Source organism: Pelodiscus sinensis, chromosome 15 (genome assembly GCF_049634645.1).
Source record: "Pelodiscus sinensis isolate JC-2024 chromosome 15, ASM4963464v1, whole genome shotgun sequence".
In the NCBI taxonomy this organism is placed as follows: domain Eukaryota; kingdom Metazoa; phylum Chordata; order Testudines; family Trionychidae; genus Pelodiscus; species Pelodiscus sinensis.
Window position 1 is genome coordinate 17,112,218 of NC_134725.1, and position 18,782 is coordinate 17,130,999.

The 18,782-nt window shown below is 43.4% G+C and overlaps 1 long non-coding RNA gene across 2 annotated transcripts in view; it reads right to left on the bottom strand.

Annotated features, from left to right (window-relative positions):
* Window positions 1–18,782, bottom strand: part of LOC112547735 (uncharacterized) — an 82,777-nt gene that overhangs the window by 53,091 nt on the left and 10,904 nt on the right. For both annotated transcript variants that reach the window (XR_012895973.1, XR_003091546.2), the window contains exons 2-4: window positions 18,620–18,765; window positions 16,853–16,962; window positions 16,054–16,108 (exon numbers count right to left, since the gene is read on the bottom strand). This is a non-coding gene — a long non-coding RNA (uncharacterized LOC112547735). The remainder of the gene's footprint in view (window positions 1–16,053; window positions 16,109–16,852; window positions 16,963–18,619; window positions 18,766–18,782) is intronic.

The following is an 18,782-nucleotide window of genomic DNA, read 5'->3' on the forward strand; positions in this document are numbered from 1 at the left end:
CTGGTCAGTATCAGCAGCAGCTGACTTGGGGACACCTGGGACAGAGCAGCTGGGGTGCTGCGGGGTTGGTCCAGTAGCACCAAAGAGCGGCGCTGCGGGACCAACCCAGCAGCACCCCAGATGCTCTGCCCCAGGCATCCCCAAGAGCAGCTGGGGTGCTGCCGGATTGGTCTCGCTGCGCCAAGGATCGGTGCTACCGGACCAACCAGGCAGCACTCCAGCTGCTCTGCTGCAGGCGTCCCAGATTCAGCCGCTACTGAAACTGACCAGAAGCGACTGAATCAGGGATGCCTGGGGCAGAAGACTATTGGAAGGGGGGGCTATGAGGGGTTTGGGGTGGCATCCTCCCCACCCCAGACAGCTCATAGCCCCCCCTTCTGATAATCCGGCATATCTGATAATCCGGCACCCCCTCGGTCCTAAAGGTGCTGGATTATCGGAAGCTTACTGTAAATCCTCAGACCAATTGCCTGAGGACTGGCTAACTTCCTAAGGCAGAGATTTTCCAGTTTGTGATACATCGAGCCTTTACCTGTGGTTCTAGGGAACTGACTGTTCTTGCTTTTAAAAGATCCAAGTAAATCCATAATCTAAAGCAGAGTCCAAGAAGCAATGGGGATGTACAGGACAAAGTGAATGCATGTTGTACATGGGTTCTTAATTAATAGCAACCCCTTCTGCATAAGTTCATTAACAGCTTTGGCAGTGGATGTCCTAAGGGCCTATCTCCTCCCTAAGGCTTTGATCTCATGCCACTGAAATCAGATATTGACTTCAAGGAGCAAGATTGCTTCTTGGTACTGAAGCTCCATCCTGTTATTGTACTTGTACCTGGCTTCTGCTGTCCCAGAGTTTCTTATTTTGCAGCTCGGCAGAGTAAATTAGTATCTACCAGAGCAGGCCTCGACAATACGGCCTGCGGGCCAAATGCGGCCTGCCAAGCCACCAGATCCGACCCCGGCAGCAGGGAGCCCCAAAATTTCATGGAGGCTACGTAGTATTTTCCATGCAAAACAAAGGCTGAAACTCTTTAACCTAAGCCTGTGTTTGGAAGGGATGGGATAACTAGCCCCAGGGAAAGTTTCTTCCTAATTTCCATTAATTAAAGGTTGGTTTGAGCCCTGAAGCACAAGTATTACACCTCTCTGAATATTCTATTGGTGGTGTTTTTTGTTTTAAATACCTGTAAACATGTATGTCCAGCATTAATAGTACTCTCTCGTCTATTTTTGGGTCCTCCAGAGACACTTGTGTGAGCCAAGTGCTATAGATGCTTTATTACTGAGGTACTGACTGAGGTTAAAGAGTTTCAGCCTTTGTTTTGTATGGAAAATTCTACGTAGCCTCCATGAAATTTTCCATTGGTACTCTTTGAGTAAAAAATATATTTTTTGAACATTCCTCATTTATTACTTTATCAATTGAGAAGTGGGCTTTGTAGGAAACTTAGCATCCAGTGTTAGGGTTTGTTTTTTTCTTTTCCCCAATTGGTATTGGAGCACCTGGTATTGGCCACTGTTGGCAACAAGTCACTGAACTGGCTTGCCCTTGGGGTTTAAGACCCTACAGAACTTTAAAGGTAGGGTCCAAACTACCAGCCTTTTTCATTTTAATTACATCAAAGTGTCAGTTATTTCAGTGGTAAGGTATTTGGGGAAAAGAAAAAAATAAAATCCTATGTTCCTGCAACTGACTAAATTAGATTGTAATTAAGCTAAATTAGTTATTGTATTTAATTGTTCTGACTATACAGGTTTATGCGACCAGGTCCAGGTAACTTATGTGGCACCATTGTGACAGAGGAAATTCAAGCAATCACCACTCTTTTACTACAGATATTTTGTAAGCAATTCTGTTAGTTGTAATGACTCAGTGATACAAAGGAGACAGGACACCTGTCAAGGGGTTTTATATGTAGATTATGAGGCCCAACTGTGTCTGCTATTTTAAAAGTTCACCGGTTGTATATGAGTTCTGGCATCAGTGTTTAGAAAAATTCCTGGGGCATTGCAGCTTCATCTTTACTGACCATTGGAAAGAATTAATGGACACAAATCAGATAGCTGGAAAGCCAACAGACAGAAACTTGTTGGAGAACACTTTACCCTGCCCAGGCACTCATTCATGGATCTCAAAGTCACCGTGTTGTTTCAGGCCAATTACACATAAGCCAAATACACAGGGAAGCGCTGGAACTTAACTTCATTTACAGGTTTGGGACCCATCGCAAAGGTATGAATAAAGACTTTATCCGGCTAGCTATTTCTATGCCACATCTTAATGACTTAACCATTTCTATTTCTATGCCACATCTTAATGACTTAACCAACCAAACAATGGGTACTTAAGAACAATTTGCACCTTCTCTATCAGCTTCATGGAACATGAACACTCTAATTCACTATTTTTCCCCTTCCTCCCCTCCCCCATTCCCTTATTTATTTTGGAACTGAACTGTTAAACTCCATTCATCTGAAGAAGTGGGTTGAACCCATGAAAGCTCATGATACCACGTTTTGTTAGTCTTTAAGGAGTTGCTAGACTATTCATTGTTTAAGTTTTTCTAGTTACAGACTAACTCAGCTACTCCTCTGAAGCTTTTAAAAACTAAGGAAGTTCCAAGACACCAAGTTATTAAAATGGAATTAATGTTGAGGCACAGTGGTCTACAGTCTCCTGCAGATGCTTTCATAACAAATATGTGGTGTTATCACAGGGCAGAATATACATTCTTTGGCTGCGTCTAGACTGGTATGATTTTGCGGAAATACTTTTAAGGGAAAAGTTTTTTCCGTTAAAAGTATTTCTGCAAAAGCGCGTCTAGATTGGCATGGATGCTTTTGCGCAAAAAGTGCTTTTGCGTAAAAGCATCCGTGGCCAGTCTAGACGCGATTTTGCGGAAGAAAGCCCCGATCGCCATTTTAGCCATTGGGGCTTTTTTGCGCAAAACAGTTCTTCCCTGTCTACACTGGCCCTCTTGTGCAAGTATTCTTGCGCAAGAGGGCTTTTTCCTGAGTGGGAGCGTGAAAGTATTTGCGCAAGAAGCACTGATTTTGTACATTACAAAGTCAGTGCTCTTGCGCAAATTCAAGTGGCCAGTGTAGACAGCTGGCAAGTTTTTGCGCAAAAGCAGTTGCTTTTGTGCAAAATCTTGCCAGTCTAGACACACCCTTTGAGTTCCTAAATTCTGTATTTTAATGTGTTTTTGATTTCTTGTAATGCCAACTTTTGGGATAGTTACAACATCCTTGTAATGGCTTTTATTGAAATTAATGACAAGTATTCCCAGTCATAATGCCATCTTAACATAGTTTTTTATTGTTTTGTTTTTTTTGTTCCCTTTCCGTTATTTCCAGATAAATATGGCTTTTAGCTCAGAGGGTGGTTCTGAAAAAGCAGCTGGCTTCTGAGGAGAGGACAGCAGGGGGAGAGAGAAGGCATTCTAGCAGCAACATTGCAATCTTTATTTAAGTCATCTAAGAAAAAGTTTAAAAATAAATATTCAATATATTAGTGAAAAATTGTTTATACGTTTCCCTTCCAATACTCCCAAAAGCTACCTCTTTATAGTACAGGCTAAGTATGTTGCTTTCCTTGTCTCTTTCCTCCCCCAACTCTTACCCTCCTCCTTGTAACTTTCACCCTCTCACTCTAGGAAAAATATCAATGGATGAATGTGGCAAAAATCCCACAGAAGAATTCTGTGTCCTACACAAACACTGTTTTTCCATGGAATCCCTTCAAAGATGGAATCTTTACTAGCTCATTTTATTGTTCTACACTACTGGGCTGCATCTAGACTGCATGATTTTCCGCAAATGCTCATGATACCATCTACATGTTTCGTTAGTCTATAAAGTGCTACTAGACCATTTATTGTTTTTAATTGCCCATTGTTTACTTAAGATTTTAAATCAGAAAGAGTGGAGCACAGGAAATTTAGAGAGATAAAACCACAGGCAGAATGCCTGTGAAAGCTTCACTTTTAATTATAAAAACAGTGAGATATGTTCAGATCATTTATACAGGATCTGTATTTATTTTATGTAACTGTTGCATAAAAACTGGGATGACGGGCACCCTTATAAGAAATTAAATCTATAGATTAATATAAACACAGCATGTGTATGTACATATACACAAATATATGCCACAGATAGAGAGGTGAAGCTGTGTGATGAATTGCAGTCATGCAATAGATGTATCCCTCTTTGAATATCTCATCTATTTTCTATCCATTACCTTATCTCCCTATTTTAACATCCTCTTCAAATAGCTACCCTTAGGGCTCCTTTTCAACAAGTGCAAGGGCCAGAGCAGTGTAATGGGGTATGAAAGCATGTATCTGACTAGTGGAAAAAGTTTCTGGTGCAGACATAGCCATAAAGCTGTCTTGCACTCATAGACTCATAGACTTTAAGGTCAGAAGGGACCATTATGATCATCTAGTCCAGTGGTCCCCAACCTTTCGAGGTTGTTGGGCGCCAGGGGGTGTGGCCGTTCACCCGCTGGGGGCCAGGGGGCGGGGACACTTGCGCCCCGGGGGCGGCCCCCCCATGGCCGCATGCCCGGGGGCGCCCCCCCCCCCCCATAGCTGCATGCCCGGGACCAGCGCTCCCCCCGCCAAGCACCGCGCGCCCGGGGCCGGCGCTCCCCCCGCCATGCGCCCGGTGCCAGGCCAGCCCCGAGCACCTGGCGGGCGCATGGAAATGCCCCTGTGGGCGCCATGGCGCCCGCCGGCACCATGTTGGGGATCACAGATCTAGTCTGACCCCCTGCACAGTGCAGGCCACAAAATCTCACCCACCCCTCCTAGAATAATCCTCTCACCTATATCTCAGATACTGAAGCCTTCAAATACTTTGAAGACCCCAAGATGCAGAGAATCCTCTGGCTGTGATCTGTACCCCATGCTACAGAGGAAGGCGAAAAACCTCCAGGGCCTCTGCCAATCTACCCTGGAGGAAAATTCCTTCCCGACCCCAAATATGGCGATCAGCTAAACCCTGAGCACGTGGGCAAGACTCGCCAGCCAGACACCCAGAAAGTTCTCTATAGTAACTCCTATCATCCTTCCATTGACCTATTTCCCACTGATAATGAATGGTCAATTAGATACCAAGATCTTGTTATCTCATCAAACATCCCCTTCATAAACCCATCTAGTTTAATCTTGAAACCAGATAGATCTTTTGCCCCCACTACTTCCCTTGGAAGGCCGTTCCAGAACCTCACTCCTCTAATGGGGCCTGTCTCCAGGCTACACTATGGAGATCCCCAGCAGGCATAGGCGACTTGTGCACCACTCCTCTGTGTCCCAACTAAAATCTTAATCACTAACTGGAGTGCCTCCTCATACCCCCGCTCTGGTCCTCTAGGTGGCCCTCCTTGCACCACCTCCCTCTGCGGGCACAAGATGCCTATTTTGGCAGGCCTGCAGTCTACTGGGCAGCCCCAAGAGGCTGCCCTAACTTAGGCCCCCAGAATTGTCTTCTAAGTTACATCAGGGTACTCACCAGCCCTGAGAGCAGCTCGGGATCAGACAGCACTAATGTGGCTTAACACCACCCTAGTTCCCCCTTCCTGTACTCTTTGTGTGTAAAAATGTAATGACTTTAAAGTCATATGTCCATTGGATTAAGAAGAGGAGCTTTATCCTATTGGGAAGGATTCTTAGCTTCCTAGGAGATCCAGTAGTTGCTTCTAGCACTGCAAAGATTTAGGGATACTGAAGCACTGATGGGAGGATCCTTGCTGCTCTGACATGGCTGTAGAGCAGCCTTGAACAAGGGGGGGGGGAAGAAATCATGGTATAGGCAGTCTGTTTTGTCCCTTGTAACAAGTGCTCATGCCAACCACGTTCAAACTAAACAAAAACCCTGTTAGAGCAGAAACCAACTTGCTTTAATTAACATCTTACTTACACTAAGCCTTTGCCATCTGGTCCACCCCCTCAATGCGAATGCCACTCTCATTATCTTGATTTAATAATTAAAATTAAAATATATTTTGATAGAATGCAGCATAGGCTTCTGTGGTGATTTTTCTCATATATCTGACCCATCCATCCCTTAAAAAAAATCAAAATGGAATCTACTTCAGCTTCACTAGAACTCTATACTGAAGCTGTTGTAGCAGTGTCTCACATTGGGTTTTCTTGGGATGTTACTATTTTCTACGTTGACATTGTTTTTAATCAGAACAATAAAAGTTTTTATTCTTGTCTAATTGCTGTCAGATTGGTTAATGTCTAAGATTTGTTTTTAATTGTTGCAGTAACAAAAGGGAAAGGGAGGAAGACATTTGAATTCTGTTTTGTTAGAATGAGAGCTCTATGTGAGAGAATTTGAAACATCTCCACTCTTACGCTAATCAGTAATCTGTTGGTGGCCAGAAGCTGCTCCTAAACTCAAGCCTCCTTAAATTTCCAAGGAGGGGTTAACTTGAATACACAACAAGAAAGTTTAGTGAATAGAAGAGGAATGATATAATTATTGCTAAGATCAGATGGGCTGCTCATGTTACAAACGAGGGCCTAAGTTTTTCTGAGGGTGGAAGCCAGGGGAGGGGAAAGAAGGGGGAGTGCAGCTTTCCTGTAACTGGGCTAGAACAGTTACTCAGGTCTCTTATAACAAATGAAGTCACCAGTGTGAGTCACATTCCCTTTAGCTTCTCTCTGCCAAGTTCTGGCCCAGGGGACTGGGAAGGGAGAAAAGCAAAGCCAATGAACACCAAACGGAGAAGGAAAGTTGAACTGAGACAACCCTCCACTCAAGGTATTCTCTGATGTTTTAGGATTGAGGGTGAGCAAAGAAAAAAGATCTATAAATATCCTGTCTGAATTTCCCACCAATATCACATGTAAGCCTTCAGCTGAACAAATTTGTAGTGGATTATTGGAAGAATTTACCCTGATTACAGACTACATTCCTGTATCATACAGAATGAAGGACTGATCACTGCAAAAGTCCTTTTCTGTTTAACTGAAAGATGCCCTAGCCTTGGGATGGTAGATGGCATATAGGGATGTTAGCTATCGGGTAACTGAATGGTAATGTAACTGCATGAAATATTTGTGGCATACAACTATTCGATAGTCCCCAGGGCTGGGGCCAGCAGCCAGTGTGCAGAGGCAGAGACAGCAGTGTGAGGTGGCAGGGGAACTGGTCCACAAGGGGAGCCAATTGAAAAAAAACAGCTCCCCTTGTAGACCTGCAGCCCCTGCTAGAAGCAACAGCAGGGGGAGAGGCAGTACCACAGAGCCAGTGCTTAGGGAACTGGCTTTTAAGCTGGCTCCCCCCAGCACCAACTCCTGTTTTCCCCTACTGCTGCCTCTGTTATAGAGGCAGCAAGGGGGGCGGAAATGTGAGTAGTCAACAAGATTAGTCGATAAGCCTAGGTTTATCGGTTAATTATCTAGTCGTCTACTTGTTGACATCCCTAACGGCACATGCAGTTGTTCCAAGACAGAACTGAGCAACACATCAAGATGGTTATCTGATGCTAACCTGACCAGACAGCAATGTCTTTCAACATTTTTTTGAAACTTTGTGAGTATTAAGTTCTCTTTTATTAATGACCAAGAAGCTTTTATCCTTTGCTCCAGGGCTCATAATGAAGTTCTAAGATTCTCATTATTTCAAATAGCTGGCATCATTTTTATTTATTTATTACAAATAAGAGCATCAGTTTACAGAGTGTTTTTAGAATGTTTGGAAGTTGGAGGAGAACATGTCTCTGGAATAGTTTTGTTTGTATTGCATCAGACTTTTTAGCAGATATACTATCTGCTCTGTCTCTCTCATTTTTGTCTGTGCAAATCAGCCCAAACTGGAATAATGTATTACTTTGTTTTTCTTAATTTTTTTTCCTGACTCAGATCAATGGGACAAACTGTGATTTTTTTTTGGTAAGGAAAAAATGCTAGATGAACATGACTATTTGTACAATTACCGTACTATATAAGGGATTGGTATGTTTGATTCTGGTGGGCTTTCTATTTAATTATAGAAGTATATTGATTTGATCTACTGAGATGAGAAGAAGGCACCAAAGTGATCATCTAGTCTGACTATCCAGATTAAAAAGACCATAGAACTTCTCTCTCTCTCTCTCTCTCTCTCACACTCACACACACACACACACACACAGTAATTCCTGTTCTAACAATACCAAATATATTTTTAGGAAAAAAGCCAATAATGCTTTAAAAATTGCCCAGGATAGAGAATCCCCCATCACCTTTGATAAATTCCAATGGATAATTAATTAATCTCACTGTTAGAAATAATTTACACTTTATTTCCAGTTCAAATCTATTTAACTCAACTTTTAATCACTAAATCTTTATGTTTTATGTATCAAGCATTTTAAGACAATACCATGCTTCATCAGTAAGAAAAAGCAAAGAATTGCAGTTAGCAATGGATTCCACTGACAGGTTTAAATATGACAAATATTATTTATATAACACTCTAAATATTCATGATGTTTTAAAAGAAACTAAAAGACAATATCCATCTTCAAAAGCTTATGGTAAATGGACTGGATTCTGATCACTGTTACAAATATACATGAAATCAGTCACTCCACTCAGCGACTTTGAATTTGTACATGTCACAGTCATCAGAATCTGTCTCTAATCCATTGATATGATGGAGGGAAACTAGGGCTATGTCTAGACTGCAAAGAAAAGTCAGAAAAAGATACGCAAATTGCGTTTTGCAATTTGCGTATCTTTTTCTGGGTTTGTTTGGAAGAGTCTTTTCCACAATTTGGCCCATCTACGCTGAGCCAAATTTCAGAAAAATGTCCTCTTTCAGAACACCTCTTCTTCTTCGTACAATGAGGAATACAGGGACGCATCTGCTTTTTAAAAAACTGCAGTGGGGGGAGTGGCTCTGTGGGAGCTGCCTGCACCCTCACACTGATGCAGAGAGGGATAGGGCAAGTGACTCTGCAGGAGCCAGATTCAGAGGCAGTAGTGCAGGAGGAGAGGGGTAGGTGGCTCCCTGTAAGTCAGTGCTTGTGGGGAACCAGTTTAAAAGCTGGCTCCTCACGAGCACTGGCTCCCACATGCTCCACCCACCACTGCCTTGCGTGTGACTGTGAATGTTAGCTGTTAACCATTTAAATGTATATACTGTCACATCCCTAGTATAAAATAGCCTGAGATTCAAAGGTGTATTTTTAACATTTTGTGATATGCTCTGCCATTGGGGTTCTTATAAGATCCATCAAAATACAGGACTATGTAGCACTTTAAAGACTAACAAGATGGTTTATTAAATGATGAGCTTTCGTGGGCCAGACCCACTTCCTCAGATCAAATAGTGGAAGAAAATAGTCACAACCATATATACCAAAGGTTACAATTAAAAACAAGTGAACACATATGAAAAGGACAAATCACATTTCAGAACAGAAGGGGGATGCAGGGGGGGGGGGGAAGGAAGGAAGGAAAGTGTCTGTGAATTAATGATATTAGAGGTGGGGAAAGTTAGATGTCTGTGAACTAATGGTATTAGAGGTGATAATTGGGGAAGCTATCTTGGTAATGGGTAATGACAGGTTTCAGAAGCAAAAAACAGGACTATGTAGTACTTAAAAGAAGACTAACAAGATTGTTTATTAGGTGATGAGCTTTCGTGGGCCAGACCCACTTCCTCAGATCAAATAGTGGAAGAAAATGGGCACAACCATACATACCAAAGGATACAATCAAAAAAATGAACACATATGAAAAGGACAAATCAAATTTCTATCACTATTCTAGGTTTCAGAAGGGTAGCCCTGATAGTCTTTAAAGTCCTCCCGGATTCCTTGTTGTTTTTGCTGAAACAGACTAACACATTTATTAGGGCATATGCTCTTGTGAGATACAATTCACTTCCTTTCACAAAGTACTCCTAATATATCCATCATGGTGATATCTAGCAGTATGTCTATACTTGCACCTGAGTTCGAACTAGGGATGCAAATGTAGGCATTTGAAATAGTTAATGAAGCAGGGATTTAAATATCCTGTGCTTCATTAGCATGATCTCACTGGCGCATTACTCTGATCAACAGCTGTTTTGAAAGTGAAAGTGTGTGCCAGGACACGGTAGTTCGAACCAAACCCCTTGCTTCAAACTAACATGTCCCGACGCACACTTTCACTTTCGAAACAGCTGTTGATCGCAGTAACGTACCGGTGAGATTATGTTAATGAAGCACGGGATATTTAAATCCCCACTTCATTGACTATTTCGAATGCCTACATTTGCATCCCTAGTTCGAACTAGGGTGCAAGTCTAGACATACCCTAGGAGAAGTATGTCTGTGAGAGGACTTCCCTAAATTTGGGATTTCAGGACTTCTGGTTTTTTATTATCTGAGATAAGCTACAGAAAAATTGTTTGGAGTCTGTTGGAAATATATTGACATGTACCTAGTGGTACTTGATAAAGGTAATAGAAATGGTGGTGGTACAATGCTACTGTATACATGTATTTAATACAGAAATACATTGGAAATCGATAGAAATGCTCAGTGTCCTCAATTTACAAATACTAATTTCTCATGGTATTCTTTCCAGAAACATCAATCCAAACATTTATAGTTGATTAACTATTTGTCTGTTTACATAGTGTAGTCCAGGTCTGTTTACATAGTGTAGTCCAGTGGTCTTCAACCTTTTTACACCCAAGATCACTTTTTAAATGACAGAACAAGCCAAGATCTACCGCCCCGCCTCTTCCTTGAAGCCCTGCCCCTTCTTTGAAGCCCCGCCCTCCCTATTCTCCTCCTCTCCATCACTTGCTATCCCCAACCCTTATACTGCTGCTTTTTTCCCCCAATTCTTCTGTAGGAAGAAGTTTCCCCAACATTTGGCCTGTCTAGACTGGACCAAATGTCAGAAAAACCCCTTATTTTGGAAGCCCCCTTATTCCTCGTGGAAAGAGGAATATAGGGGTGACCAAAAGATCATGTTTGCTCTTCCACTAAAAAAAGTGGAAGAACAAATGCATCCCTGGATGCAGAAGAGTTTTTCTGGGATATCTCCGGAATCCTGAAAAACTCCTGCAGTCTAGCCGTACCCTCGCTGGGTTGAGACAGGATGTGTAGGCTCCGGGGTGGGAATGAGGGATTTGGGTGTGGGAAGAGGAGAGAGGTGCAAGCTCTGGGAGGAAATCTGGATGCAGGAGGAGGTAGATAAGGGAATGCTGGCTTGGGGAGGGGACAGTGTTGGGTTCAGATGTAGGGTTAGGGTACTAAGCAAGCCATAGACTTCTGGATGTGAGGGTTCAGGAATTTGGGTTGGGGTATGTGAGGGGCTCAGGGCAGGGAGTTCCAGTGTACGATAGGCTCAGATCTAGGGTCTGGGGGAAGGGGGAGTTCAGGAGTATTATGATGCTGAGGCCAGATGGGGGCTTGGCCCCAATTGGGGGTTTGTTGGCCAGGCTTCATTTTTAAATAAAATACTATGTCAAACACAAAAGAGTTCTGCGTTGTCTTTATTTCTGAGAAGGGCAGGGAACCTGTTTTGAGTCAGGGGTCACTGAGCCACAGAAAAGTCAGTTGGGGCCACACAAGTGAGATGCAAAAACACCCCTCTTCCAACCCCCCTAATGCTTCACTAATGTGGCCCCAACTGTGTTGGTGGGAGCAGGGGACATAGTACTAGGGAAGGGTGCTAGTGGGTGCTTCGGCAGAGGACAGGGTGCCGGTGAGGACAGGTTTCTGAGGCTGGGGAGAGGGGACAGGGTGTCTGGAGGGCTGGGACAGGGTGCCAGCAGGGACAGGTTTCTGTGGCTGGGGACAGGGTGCCGGGAGGGCAGGGGACAGGGTGCTGCTGGGGTCAGGTTTCTGAGGCTGGGGAGTGGGAACAGAGGAGTGGGGAGAGAGAACAGGGGGGCAGTGAGGACAGAGAATCCCCTGCACCCGCTTCCTCCCAGGATTCTCCCTCCCTCCCACTCCCGAGGGAAGCCTACTGTGGCACAGCTAAATCCCCGCACGCACCTGCCCCAGGGCCAAACCCCCGACTGCTCCTGCCCCGGGGCCAAACCCTTCTCCTGCGGTGCAGCCAGATTCCCGCGCATGCCTGCCCCAGGGCCAAAGCCCCACACATTCCTGCGCTGGGGCCAAACCCCGCTCCTGCAGCACAGCCAAACTCCCGCACATGCCTGCCCCGGGGCCAACCCCTGCTCCCGTGGCGCAGCCAAACTCCTGTGCACACCTGCCCCGGGACCAAACCCCCTTCCCGTGGTGCAGGGAAACCCTTGCACTTGACTCACCCCTCCTGCGGTACAGGGAAGCCGCCACACTCCTCCTCTAGGACACAGCACACCACAGAGCTGTGGGAGAGGAGCAGCCAGTGCACTTCCGGAAACCCCGGAAGTGGCGCAAAGCTGCAGGCAGGACTTCCGTCCACCCCACGGGAAGCCGGCACTATGCTGGAGGTAGGTAGTGGGGCTTCTCAGGGGTGGAGGGAAAATGGGGGGTGGAGGGGCCCAAACGCCTTGTGATGGACCGGTTGGTGACCACGGGTGTAATCTGATAGCTAAGACACAAGCCTGAGCATCAGACCACCTGCCTCCTACTCTCTCATACTTGCTATGAGACTCAAGACAAGACACTTGACTTCTATGTGTGTGTTTCCCTATTTGTAAAATGGTAGTGATAATTTCTACCCGATAGGTGGTTTGCATTCTCCTCAAAGAAGGGCTGCCTTTATCATAATAATTGAAAATGCTTCTTGCTGCTCTAGTTCAAGGATTTCAAAAGCTTTTTATAAATAATCAGTAAGTTGCATAGCACCCTTATACGGCAATGACTAGATTTATTCTCCCCCCTTACCGCCCATTTGACTGACTAGGAAACTGATGCACAGAGAGGCTACCTTGTTTGCACAAAGTTGCACAAGTACAATGACAGTATCAATTTGAACCTTGTCCACTATCCTAATTGCTAGACTATGATCCATTCCATGGGAAGAAGGGGGAAGAGGGAGATGTGGTGTATATTAATACATTTATATTAAATATAATATAGTTATATTTTCCTTTTGTCACATGCACATATGATCCTCTGCATACATCTGAAATAAAAACAATACCAATGCAACCAGAGGAGCTCTCCCATTTCTAGGTCTTCCAAAATCAAACAAGTCATATATATGCCTTTTTAATTAACAAATAATGATGTTAACTACATCAAGAAAAGTAGAGTACTAACAAAAATGAATGGAGTTGGCAGAATTGGTGGATCTTTATAGACAAGATACAGCAGTTCATTCCATTCTGGAATTCAGACTCCAAACCATTCCAGCTGGCAAGATTTTAAATTATAGTATACAGCATGTTAGTTCCTAAAAAAGCAGTAATTATACAGGGTCATCCTCAGGTCTTAAAGTTCCACAAAAGCCCCTCAACCCAGTTCAAATGCTCCCATAAATTAAATCTGGAGAAACAGTTAAGTCTTGTAGTCTGAACTGAGATCAACAAACCTACTTAGATGGGACGATCTATGAGCAGGGACCATCTCTTTTTCATTGTATTTTATAGTATCTAGACCAATGCTAATTAGCTTCCTCTGTGGTAATTATGACTTGACCACAAGCATATAAACCATCTTGGATCAGCATCAAGATTTCAGTCTCGTTTAATTCCCTGCCAAATATTTTTATCTTCCAGCTGGGTAAGTTGCAGTGTAAGATCAGTTTGTACAGCTGTAGAATTTGCACCCCTTTTTCTTACAAATTCACTGGTGTGGGCTAGTGTTAATTTAGTAAGAATAATTAACTGAGAAAACAAAGCTGTTGAAGTGAGCCATGCCACATAGCAAGTATGCATAATTCTGTATGTCTGTACTTCCTGTACGTTTGATTAACTATTTTGACTGTTAAGGATTGTTGTTGGAAACAAATCTTAATTAAACCTAAATGTTACTTGTGCCATTTCTAAACACTTTATCCTGTAAGACTGCTGATTTTCATTCTCTGCATACAAATTATGTAAAAACCCACAAATGTTAATTTAAAAAAAAATCACTGGGATGTCCCACAACTCACATATAGAAACAAAGGCACAAGCCAGGGTTCAGTTCTGCTCCCACTGAAATCAATGGGAGTTTTGACATTGATTTCAGTGGGACGGGGATTGGCTGCCATTCCAGGCTGAAATGCTCCAGGGTTTGCCAGGGCTGAACCCCCACACCATTAGTCTTGGCAGTTCATAGCTCTGGTACCAATGGGCTCCTGGCCAGCAGTTGCTATTCTCTGGCCATCATGCCACTCTTCGTTTGGTGCTGCTGCTGGCACCAGGGCTACCTGAAGACTTGGCTGCCTAGTTAGTGCATAATTTGAACAGGGACTCAATTATTGTACAAATTAAGTCCAGCTCCCATTTCATTTTTGTCTATCTTGTGCAAATAGCCCCTTTGACATGTAGGGTTGCCAGGTGTCCGGTATTCACCTGGACAGGCTGGTATTTTCGCCTCCTGTCTGGTAAAAAAATTCAGAGAATACCAAACACCTAAGATGTCTGGTATTTTCTGAATTTTTCCCTGGCCAGGAGGTGAAAATACCAGGCACCTGGCAACCCTACAAACACTCAGTGTCCAGCCCCCCCCGAACCCTTCCTGGCTCCCAACACCCCCAACCCCAGTCCCCATGCTTACCTGGTTCCACAAGGCTGCCAGCACAAAATGGCTACAGACCAAGGCTTCCCCTAGGTCTTAGTGCACAACTGCTACCCTGTCCTATCCCTGCACCCACTATTAAAGGGGACTTGCTGTTTTATTTTATTTTATTTTATTTTTGGCTTAATAAGTCCTTGGAGTCCTTTTTTTTTTCTCAACAACTTTGGTCTCCCCAACCTTCAACAGAATATTTTCCTGGTTTTTTTGGGGGGTGGGAGAAGAGGTGTTCAGTATTTTTGTTTCAACCATCTGGCTACCCGATTGACATGTGGCAGGAAAAATCTCACTTTGTTGATTAAATATCATGGACATCACAGGACATTTTGGCTGCGTGTAGACTGGCATGATTTTGCGGAAATACTTTTAACGGAAAAGTTTTTCTGTTAAAAGTATTTCCGCAAAAGAGCGTCTAGATTGGCACGGATGCTTTTGCGCAAAAAGTGCTTTTGCACAAAAGCATCCGTGTCCAGTATAGACGCGCTTTTGCGCAAGAAAGCTCCGATGGCCATCTTAGCCACCGGGCTTTCTTGTGCAAAAAATTAAGGTGTCTGTCTACACTGGCCCTCTTGCACGAGTATTCTTGCACAAGAAGGCTTATTCCTGAGCGGGAGCATCAAGGTATTCGCGCAAGAAGCACTGAATTCTTACATTAGAATGTCCGTGCTCTTGCGCAAATTCTCACAGCCAGTGTAGACAGGCAGCAAGTTTTTGCGCAAAATCTTGCCAGTCTAGATACAGCCTTTGTGTTTGGATGACATATTTCTTCTGAAGCATTTACTAACAAACCATTGAAGCTTTTATAGTGTAGGCAACATTATATCTCCTCACAATAAACAGGAGATTGAGAATATACTTCATTGCCAATATAACACCACACAGATTCCAAGAGACAGTGGCTGATTTATTCATATTTCTTCAGAACAGTGTTACCACTTCCTTCTGCTTTGCCCCTCTCTGTTAAGACTAAACAAAATTGCAAGTTGTTAGTTTTGAAATGAACAGTGAGTCATCAGCTTTGGAATGGAGAAACTTGACATCTGTAATGTATGCAATATTTATATATAATGCTCTTACACACACTGTGAGGTATCAGCATAGTGGGTGTGAATTTAGTGCTGGTGCAAAGTGCTGGTTTGCCAGTAGACGAAACTGATATTTTCATATTTATCCACAGAAAATGTGCAGTATGGACAGCAGCAATGTGCATCCCTGTACAGGACTTGCCAATATATGTCTTATATTGCACACACATACACAAAAGTTAGATAAAAACATAAATGCTCATGCTGGAAGGTTGCAACATATCACAGTTTTATTTCTTAGAATTCAGAATTATAACTGGATTATCCCTACAGCAGAGTGACAACTCACCTCACTTTGTTTTAAGCTGACTCCAAATGCACCATTTGCTACTCAGCTCTTTAGCCTGCAAGAAGAATGAGGAAAAGTGATAATTTGCAACTCCAACACAATCTTCAGGATACCATGCTGTCTCCAGTGCTTTAAAAAAAAAAAAGGTACTCCAGGGAAAAGTTATTGAGCTCTGACTGGAGATACCGATACTGCGTCTGGAGGTGCCGGTACTGTGTACTGGGCAGTACCGTCAAAAAAAAAAAAGTACTGACTGTCTGCATCTTGACTTAAAGGGACTTCAGCTAGAGTTCAAACCATTGCCTTTAATGGAATTTGGAGCAGGTCTATTTGGAGGAGTTCTATTTCCTGTCAAGCCATGGTTTTGTCTGAACCTGCCAAGAAGGAAACAAGTTGTAGTGGTGGCTGTGATGTGGAAGCTTATCTTCAGAGAGCTGGCCTCACCCTACCTACTTATTTCATGTAGGTTGCCAACCAGCTGTCAAGTGGCAGCTTTTGTCACTGTATCACCATAAGCTGAATGTGAATATCAACTTTTAGTATGGGAAAAGCTATGAATGCCATTACTGCATATGTGTTATCTCATCCTACTGTATGTTGTTTCAGAACATAGAATGCCTATCACTTTGGCCAGACATAACTGTGATAGACAAGCATCATGCACATCTCTGGCATGTAGATACAATAAAGTAACATTATTGATTTATGAGAAGGTCAGTTAATGGGGATAGTACCTTCTTTCTTTTCTTGAAATAAAATTCAAGCAGGTTTTTAAAAAGTTTGGCATTGAGACACTTACCTTGCACTTTTTTCCATATAGATGAACTTGTGTGTCCAGGCAAAGTGCTGCTGACTTCAGAAGGGCTTCACGCATGCAGAGCCACATGCAGGATTGAGGCCTTAGATACCCTAGTAAGTGATGCCCATTAGTAATCAGCTGGCAGCAGCCATGAAGGAACTAGTCCGTAAATGGCACCACCAGCAACACAAGCAGCCCCCTTAACAAGTGCTGAAAATTCATCAAACCAGCAGCTTTCTAAAGCAATTAGATTCAACACTTAACTTCTTTCTTTCAGTATTATATTTGCTAATCTGTCTTTAAGGCTATGACCCTGATGCTGCCCCAATCACCAAATCCCTGCTACTGCCCTACCTCACTCTCATCTGTCCCCCATTCAGTTTATCTCCACTAGGGATGTTAACATAAAGACATTTAAACAATGAACCCATAAGCCTGTGTTTACAGGTTAATCCAAACAACTCCACACAACACACACACACACACACACACACACCCCTTGCTGTCTCTGTATGGGTATGTCTAGACTACATGGCTCCGTCAACGGAGCCATGTAGATTAGTTTACTAGACATAGGAAAATGAAGCGGCGATTTAAATAATCACCACTTCATTTACATCAAAATGGCTGCCGCGTTGTGCCGATTGCCCCAGTAAACCTCATTCCACGAGGCATAATGGGGCGGTTGACTACCACGCTGTGCTGTCAAATAGCTGATTGGCACAGCACGGCAGCCATTTTGATGTAAATGAAGTGGCAATTATTTAAATCGCCACTTCATTTCCCTATGTCTAGAAACCTAATCTACATGGCTCTGTCGACGGAGCCATGTAGTCTAGACATACCCTATCAGAGGCTGCAAGGAGGGCAGAGGGACGGTGTCCATGGGGAGACAGCATTTAAGCTGGTTCCCATGGAGCTGCCTCTCCTCTCCCCCCTCCCTTCCCCTGCTGCCTCCCACAGAGGCAGCAGCATGGGGGGCAGGCAGGCAGGAGCTCACTTGTAGGCAGCTCTCCACGTCCTGGTTCCGCAGAACTGTCTGCTCTCCTTCCCCACACTGTTGCCTCTGTCTCAGAAACAGCAGCACATGGTGGCAGGGGCTTCCCAGGAGTGGGTCTGAAAGCTGAGAGTGCACTGGTTGCAGGCATCGTCCTCAGGGGCCATTGTAGTAGCCATGTAACCGTTCAAAATTATTGCAGCTACACAATTACTAAAAACCACAAAATCTAAAATCCTTAATCCCCACCACAGCCTCTTCTACTTCCAACCTCCTTTTTATTAATTTAGTCTCTGATTTTGTCCTCCTTATGCCCAACAGCTATAAACAAGAAATATTTTCAAATGGAATCATTACAATACATAGGCAACCTGAAAACCCCAACATTCTTGTTGTAATCTTTACCCTGTAGTCCCCCCTCTTTGGCAAGTGAACATTTCTTGCCATATCTACATTTTGACTGACAACTGTTCAGGGGATGGACTCCATCATTTACTGTATGTCTATAAAGCTCCAGACCCTCAGCAGCACTGAGAACATGACTAATAATAAGGCAAATCTACAGTTTTTTCTACTTCCTTGCATTGTATCATGTTTGCCTAACAATGTTACACAAATAAACAGGTCAAAAGGTTGATTTTTATACATAGTTTAATTGAAGGCTTTTTTATTTTTAAAATCTTCCTGTCCTTCGGACTTGTTATTCCAGTACACACACACATCAGGTTTTTAGTTACATCAACAGCTCCTATAACATTCTATATACATACCGTTGTGTGGGTTTTCTTAAGTTTGGCCCTGTTATTATTTTGATGTAGATGTTTTAATTCCTCTAACTTCAACTTGTTTACTGAATGTTCATTCTTAAGATGAGGAAGACTCATGATAAGGAGTAAGTTTCCAGAAATTAGAAGATCTAGATAACATTAAAGA